This window comes from Herpailurus yagouaroundi, unplaced genomic scaffold (assembly GCF_014898765.1).
Source record: "Herpailurus yagouaroundi ecotype Mexico unplaced genomic scaffold, PumYag 162, whole genome shotgun sequence".
NCBI classification, from domain to species: domain Eukaryota; kingdom Metazoa; phylum Chordata; class Mammalia; order Carnivora; family Felidae; genus Herpailurus; species Herpailurus yagouaroundi.
Window position 1 is genome coordinate 35584369 of NW_024412403.1, and position 9321 is coordinate 35593689.

Here is a 9321-nt window from a genome sequence, read left to right on the forward strand (position 1 = left end):
GCAGCGAAGGCAGTCCTGAGAGGAAAATACATTGCAATCCAGGCCTATCGCAAGAAACAAGAAAAATCCCAAGTACAAAATCTAACAGCACACCTAAAGGAAATAGAAGCAGAACAGCAAAGGCAGCCTAAACCCAGCAGAAGAAGAGAAATAATAAAGATCAGAGCAGAAATAAACAATATAGAATCTAAAAAAACCGTAGAGCAGATCAACGAAACCAAGAGTTGGTTTTTTGAAAAAATAAACAAAATTGATAAACCTCTAGCCAGGCTTCTCAAAAAGGAACGGGAGATGACACAAATAGATAAAATCACGAATGAAAATGCAATTATTACAACCAATCCCTCAGAGATACAATTATTAGGGAATACTATGAAAAATTATATGCCAACAAATTGGACAACCTGGAAGAAATGGACAAATTCCTGAACACCCACACTCTTCCAAAACTCAATCAGGAGGAAATAGAAAGCTAGAACAGACCCATAACCAGCGAAGAAATTGAATCGGTTATCAAAAACCTCCCAACAAATAAGAGTCCAGGACCAGATGGCTTCCCAGGGGAGTTCTACCAGACGTTTAAAGCAGAGATAATACCTATCCTTCTCAAGCTATTCCAAGAAATAGAAAGGGAAGGAAAACTTCCAGACTCATTCTATGAAGCCAGTATTACTTTGATTCCTAAACCAGACAGAGACCCAGTAAAAAAAGAGAACTACAGGCCAATATCCCTGATGAATATGGATGCCAAAATTCTCAATAAGATACTAGCAAATCGAATTCAACGGCATATAAAAAGAATTATTCACCATGATCAAGTGGGATTCATTCCTGGGATGCAGGGCTGGTTCAACATTCGCAAATCAATCAACGTGATACATCACATTAACAAAAAAAAAGAGAAAAACCATATGATCCTGTCAATCGATGCAGAAAAGGCCTTTGACAAAATCCAGCACCCTTTCTTAATAAAAACCCTTGAGAAAATCGGGATAGAAGGAACATACTTAAAGATCATAAAAGCCATTTATGAAAAGCCCACAGCTAACATCATCCTCAACGGGGAAAACTGAGAGCTTTTTCCCTGAGATCAGGAACACGACAGGGATGCCCACTCTCACCGCTGTTGTTTAACATAGTGCTGGAAGTTCTAGCATCAGCAATCAGACAACAAAAGGAAATCAAAGGCATCCAAATTGGCAAAGATGAAGTCAAGCTTTCGCTTTTTGCAGATGACATGATATTATACATGGAAAATCCGACAGACTCCACCAAAAGTCTGCTAGAACTGATACATGAATTCAGCAAAGTTGCAGGATACAAAATCAATGTACAGAAATCAGTTGCATTCTTATACACTAACAATGAAGTAACAGAAAGACAAATAAAGAAACTGATCCCATTCACAATTGCACCAAGAAGCATAAAATACCTAGGAATAAATCTAACCAAAGATGTAAAGGATCTGTATGCTGAAAACTATAGAAAGCTTATGAAGGTAATTGAAGAAGATTTAAAGAAATGGAAAGACATTCCCTGCTCATGGATTGGAAGAATAAATATTGTCAAAATGTCAATACTACCCAAAGCTATCTACACATTCAATGCAATCCCAATCAAAATTGCACCAGCATTCTTCTCGAAACTAGAACAAGCAATCCTAAAATTCATATGGAACCACAAAAGGCCCTGAATAGCCAAAGTAATTTTGAAGAAGAAGACCAAAGCAGGAGGCATCCCAATCCCAGACTTTAGCCTCTACTACAAAGCTGTCATCATCAAGACAGCATGGTATTGGCACAAAAACAGACACATAGACCAATGGAATAGAATAGAAACCCCAGAACTAGACCCACCAAATTATGGCCAACTTATCTTTGACAAAGCAGGAAAGAACATCCAATGGAAAAAAGACAGTCTCTTTAACAAATGGTGCTGGGAGAACTGGACAGCAACATGCAGAAGGTTGAAACTAGACCACTTTCTCACACCATTCACAAAAATAAACTCAAAATGGATCAAGGACCTGAATGTGAGACAGGAAACCATCAAAACCTTAGAGGAGAAAGCAGGAAAAGACCTCTCTGACCTCAGCCGTAGCAATCTCTTACTCGACACATCCCCAAAGGCAAGGGAATTAAAAGCAAAAGTGAATTACTGGGACCTTATGAAGATAAAAAGCTTCTGCACAGCAAAGGAAACAACCAACAAAACTAAAAGGCAACCAACGGAATGGGAAAAGATATTTGCAAATGACATATCGGACAAAGGGCTAGTATCCAAAATCTATAAAGAGCTCACCAAACTCCACACCTGAAAAGCAAATAACCCAGTGAAGAAATGGGCAGAAAACATGAATAGACACTTCTCTAAAGAAGACATCCGGATGGCCAACAGGCACATGAAAAGATGTTCAGCGTCACTCCTTATCAGGGAAATACAAATCCAAACCACACTCAGGTATCACCTCACGCCAGTCAGAGTGGCCAAAATGAACAAATCAGGAGACTCTAGATGCTGGAGAGGATGTGGAGAAACGGGAACCCTCTTGCACTGTTGGTGGGAATGCAAATTGGTGCAGCCGCTCTGGAAAGCAGTGTGGAGAAAATTAAAAATAGACCTACCCTATGACCCAGCAATAGCACTGCTAGGAATTTATCCAAGGGACACAGGAGTACTGATGCATAGGGGCACTTGTACCCCAATGTTCATAGCAGCACTCTCAACAATAGCCAAATTATGGAAAGAGCCTAAATGTCCATCAACTGATGAATGGATAAAGAAATTGTGGTTTATATACACTATGGAATACTACGTGGCAATGAGAAAAAATGAAATATGGCCTTTTGTAGCAACGTGGATGGAACTGGAGAGTGTGATGCTAAGTGAAATAAGCCATACAGAGAAAGACAGATACCATATGGTTTCACTCTTATGTGGATCCTGAGAAACTTAACAGGAACCCATGGGGGAGGGGAAGGAAAAAAAAAAAGAGGTTAGAGTGGGAGAGAGCCAAAGCATAAGAGACTGTTGAGAACTGAGAGCAAACTGAGTGTTGATGGGGGGTGGGAGGGATGAGAGGGTGGGTGATGGGTATTGAGGAGGGCACCTGTTGGGATGAGCACTGGATGTTGTATGGAAACCAATTTGACAATAAATTTCATATATAAATAAAAAAAATAAGAAAATAAAATAAAATAAAATAAACCAAAAAAACAAAATGGGAATAATAATAGTACTGTATTCATGACATTGTTATGATAATTAACTTAGCTAATATTTGTAAAGCACTTAGAATAGTGCCTATCACAGAATAAGCATAATATAAATGTTTGCTAAATAAAATAAAACAAATCACAACAATGAAAAAAAAATAAAATAAAAGTAGGAGATGGTTCTTTGCAAGAATTAATAAAATTGGGAGACTCTCTAGCCAGACTTATAAAAAGGAAAGAAGAAAGGACCCAAATAAATAAAATCATGGATGAGAGAGGAGAAATCTCAACAAACACCACAGAAATACAAATAATTACAAGAGAATATTATGAAAAAGTATGTGCCAACAAATTGGGTGATCTGGAAGAAATAGATAAATTCCTAGAAACATAATAACCACCAAAATTGAAATAGGAACAAATAGAAAATTTGAACAGACCCACAACCAGCAAACAAATTGAATCAGTAGTGAAAAATCTCCCAACAAAGAAAAGTCCAGGGCCAGATGGTTACTAGGGGAATTCTAGTACCAAATATTAAATACCAAATGTTAAATACAAACATTTAAAGAAGAGTTAATACTTAGACTTCTCAAACAGTTATAAAAAATAGAAATAGAATGAAAACTTCCAAATTCCTTCTATGAGGCCAGTATTACCTTGATTCCAAAACCAGACAAAGACCTCACTAAAAAGGGGAATTACAGGCCAATATCCCTGAATAGCATGGATGCAAAAATTCTCAAGATACTAGCAAATCAAATCTAACAGTACATTAAAAGAAGTATTCACCATGATCAATTGGGATTTATTCCTGGGCTGCAAGAGTGGTTCAGTATTTGCAAATCAAGCACACAATACACTACATTAATAAAAGAAAAAGTAAGAACCGTATGACCCTCTCAATAGATGAAGAAAAAGCATTTGACAATGCTTTCACTCCAGAATACTATATCCATTCTTGATAAAAACCTTCAACAAAGTAGAGATAGAGGGAACATACCTCAATATCATATTGGCCATCCATATACAAAAGACCCACAGCTAAGTTCCTCAATGGGGAGAAACTGAGAACTTTTTGTCTATGGTCAGAAACAAGACAGGGATATCCACTCTCACCATAACAATCCTAACAAAGCTAGGATTGATGAAATCCTAGCTTCATCAATAAGACAACAAAAATAAATAGAAGACATCCAAATTGGCAAGGAAGAAATCAAACTTGGACTATTTGCGGATGACATGATATTCTATGTAGAAAACCCAAATGACTCCACCAAAAAATTGCTAGAACTGAAACACCAATTCATAAAAGTTGCAGAAATAGGTTGTATTTCTATACACCAGTAATGAAGCAGTAGAAAGAGAAATAAAGGAATTGATCCCATTTACAATTGTACCAAAACCATAAGATACCCAGGAATAAACCTAACCAAAGAGGTAAAAGATCTGTACTCCAGAAACTATAGAATGTTTATGAAATAAATTGAAGATGAGATGAAGAAATGGAAAAACATTCCATGTTCATGGATTAAAAGAACAAATATTGTTAAAATGTCTTTACTACACAGAACATTCTACACATTTAATGCAATTCCTATAAAAATATTAACAGCATTTTTCACAGAGCTAGAACATGCGATCCTAAAATTTGTATGGAACCACAAAAGACCCTGAGTACACAAAGCAATCTTAAAAAAGGAAAGCAAAGCTGGAAGCATCACCATTCGAGACTTCAAGCTATATACTACAAAGCTGTAATCATGAAGACAATATGATACAAGACACATAGATCAATGGAAGAGAATAGAAAACCCAAACCCAAAAATGGACCCACAACTCTAAGGCCAATTAATCTTTGACAAAGCAGAAAAGAATATTCATTGAAAAAAAGACAGTCTCTTCAACAAATTGTGTTGAGAAAACTGGACAGCAACATGCATAAGAATGAAACCGGACTACTTTCTTATACCATGCACAGAGATAAATTCAAAATGGATGAAACACCTAAATGCGAGATAGAAACCATCAAAATCCTAGAGGAGAACATAGTTAAGAACCTCTTTGACATCAGCTGCAGCAACTTCTTACTAGGCACATCTACAGAGGCAAGGAAAACAAAAGCAAAAATGAACTATTGGGACTTCATCTAGATAAAAAACTTCTCCACAGTGAAGGAATCAATCAACAAACCTAAAAGGCAACCTTTGGAATGGGAGAAGATGTTTGCAAATGACATATCTGATAAAGTGTCAGTATTCAAAATATATAAAGAACTTATCAAACTCAACACCCAAAAAACAAATAATCCCAGTAAGAAGTGGGCAGAAGAAACAAATACACATTTTTGCAAAGAAGACATGAAAAGATGCTCAACATCACTCATCACCAGGGAGGTACATATCAAAACTACAATGAAATATCACCTCACACCTGAATGGCCAAAAATAACACCACAAGAAACAACATATGTTGGTGAGGATGTGGAGTAAGTAGAACCATTTTCCACTGTTGGTGGGAGTGCAAACTGTTACTCTAGAAAACAGTATGGAGTGTCCTTAAAAGTAAAGTAAAAAATAGAACTATCAGCAATTACACTACTAGGTATTTATCCAAATGATACAAACAGATTAATTTGAAGGGGCATATGCACCCCAATGTTTATAGCAGCATTATCAATTATAGCCAAACTATGGAAAAAGCCCAAATGTCCACAGGCTGATGAATGGAAAAGAAGGTATGGTATATATATATATCCATATATATATATATATATATATATATATATATATATATATATCCACACACACACACACAATGGAATATTACTCAGCCATAGAGAAGAATGAAATTTTGCCATTTGCAACTATGTGGATGGAGCTACAAAGTATTATGCTAAGCAAAACAAGTCGGTCAGAGAAAGACAAATACCGTATGATTTCACTCATATGTGGAATTTAAGAAATGCAACAGATAAACATAGGGAACGGAGAAAAAAAGATAGGGAGGAAAAATATAAGAGACTCCTCTTTTTTAAAGTTTATTTGTTTATTTTGAGAGAGATGGGGGAAGGGGCAGAGAGAGAGGAGTGAGAGAGAACCTCAAGCAGGCCCCCATGCTGTTAGCATACAGCCTGACATGGGGCTTGATCCCATGAACTATGAGATCATGACCTCAAGAGGCCATGATGCCTTTTGAGGCCATGATGCTCATCCTCAAGATGAGCCAAAATCAAAAGTTGGATGTTTAACAAACTGAGTCACCTAGGCACCCCAAGAGACTCTGAACTATAGATAACAAACTGAGGGTTGATGGAGGGATGTGGGTAGGAGATGGGCTAGATAGGTGATGGGTATTAAGGAGGGCACTTGTTAGGATGAGCACTAGGTGTTACATGTAAGTGATGAATCCTTACATTCTACTCCTGGAACCAATATTACACTATATATTAACTAAATAGAATTTAAATAAAAACTTGAAACAACAACAAAACAACAAAAAGGATGTAATAGATTTCAACCTCAGGAGATGAGAGTATTTGTGAAGGTGGTGGGTGCTGTACAAAGCAAAGTGCTTAAGTAGAGAACCCTCTCAAGCACAGGAAGTCTTTGACATCAAAAGTGTTAATTAAGCTTCTATATCCATAGATTGGGTCCTTAAATGACTTAATAGTGACAGTCTTTTGTATCATAAGCACTTGAGTTCCATGAAATCTGACATTAGTGTGGGTGATGATAAGGAAGAGAGAAATATAGATAAATAGAATACTATTCAAATATATAAATCAAGGCATTTTTCATTGTGTTGGGTAGCAATCAATAAGATAAGGAATGAATAGGTCTCAAAGAATCCTTTATTGCTGAAAAATGTACTTTAGAGAAAAAAAAAAAAAAACTTAAATTACCTCAGTGTATATAAATCTACGAGTATATAAAGAGCCTGAAGACTATTCTAAATTCCCACCACGTGCTCTCTACAGACATAATATGCTATTGCATTGAAAGTATTTGATGGATAGAAATCTGTGTCTTCCAAGAAGAGCTCCCATTAGTGTATGAAAATTTCTCAAAGGCATTCCATGGCCTGAGTTCCTCTTCAGAAAAGTGACTATTGAATTTGAAATGTTCCATAAGTTAATATTTTACCCCTGCCAGGTGATATTTTCATTTGTGTGAGGATTAAAGCCCCTTGAGAAAGACAGGAAGCTTCTAGAGGGGGTTCAAGGCATCAGGCATATAAGGGAGATCTTTGGAGGAGATTCTTATCATTTTACCAGCTAGTCACTGCACTTAAGAGTAGTGCTGAGGTACTCTGATTACATGAACAGACAGACAATTTCATATTTTTGTGAACTATACTCAAGGTTAAAAAAAATTTAAACTTCCCTACATTTATATATTATGCACTCACCTCTCACCATTAAGTTTTGCACATTACTTATTTAACTAATTAAACAGACGGAGGGAGGGAGTGGGAGGGAGAACTCCCACAAAAATATCACAAAGAAAGCCCGAGTCTTGTTCAATATTCACTTTTTTTTTACATTTAGTGTGTATTAAATTGTCAGCATTTCACCATTTTCTTCTCTTTTGTAATGCTTCACCCCAGTAGTAACTGAGAGTACTACAGCATACAAAAAGGAACTTTTATCCATAAAAGAGCTTTTCTATTGAATGAATCAGAAGATAAAACCAAGGCACTTTTTAAATATATCTCTATCCTTTTTTTTCCTCAGCTTGTTGCTCCAGACCTTGAGTTTAAACTAGTTCAGAATCAATCAACTCAACTCAGAAATAGAATGAAAGACTTCTAAGAAAGTGAGAACAGAGGAAAAAATATATTTTTAAATTGCCTATCATATACCGTGTATCTCAGAATTTATCAATGTCTCATTCAGGATCAAGGCACATGGTGAAGCCCTTGGAGAGCAAATCCTCAGGTCAGGCAGCCAGAATTGTCACATAAATTGCAAGGTGGGTTGTGAGTCATTAGACAAGATAGTAAACAAAACAAAACAAAACAAAACAAAACAATAAATGGACAGTCCATAAAAATAAAATCTACATTTCATTAGTTTTTATCTGGAATATAATGGTGAAAACAAATCTGGGTTGACCTTAGAAGAGCAGTCAATTTACAATTTTACAACTCACAAAAATACTGTAAAGTAAGAATGGAATCTCCTTGAGGTAGAAAGGGAAAGGGCTTTCTACCTTGTTTGGAACATCCATAGAGTTTATTGATGCAGGTGCCTTGGTGAGCTTTTTAGGACCAAATTATTTTTGATAAAATGAAGTTTCAAAACTCATAGGACTATAGATTCTCAAGATTACTGTTTTGTTTTGTTTTGTTTTGTTTTTTTAATATTTAGCATTAGTTCTAATAGACACTTAGTGATAACCTAGGAACATGTTGGGTGTGCCCAATAGGAGTAAATGCTTCTCCAAATTTTGAATATGCATATGAAATAGAAGGATTAAAAAGGATTCCCAGGAGATCAGACTTAACTGTTTATTGTGTACACAGGTAAAGGCTTTAGGATAAAGGATTAACAATGCTCATGGGCATGCTGTGTCAGGATCATCAGTTAACCAGCAGGCTCTCATGCCTTTAGTAATCACAGTGACAAAAGGAGAACCTTGGCTTGGAGGAAAGGGAAATTGATGGGAGTCATATATTACCATCAACTCAGGTAGAGCAGAACTCATTTTCTTCCAGTTTCTCTTTTCTGACTGGCCATCCTTAATTTTTTTCCCTTTTGTAAACTTCATTTTTATGGGTACTCTGAAAATATTGGTTATTGATTTTACAGTTATCATGAAGTTGATAAATGCTCAAAGTTTCTGCCCTAGGACAACAATTTAAAATAAAATTATAAAAAAGATGAGAAGCTACTAAAAGGAAGTAGTAATACCTATAAATGTATGTTTTTTTAATATATATTTATACCACACTGGTATGTCCAATTTGTCACTGAAGTTTTTTCAAGTCATTTACTAATTCATTTATTCATAAACTTAAATTGAAGTCATTTACTAATTCATTTATTCATAAACTTAAATTGAGTGTTTACTAGGTACCAGACACTGTGCATGGGGCCAGAGAT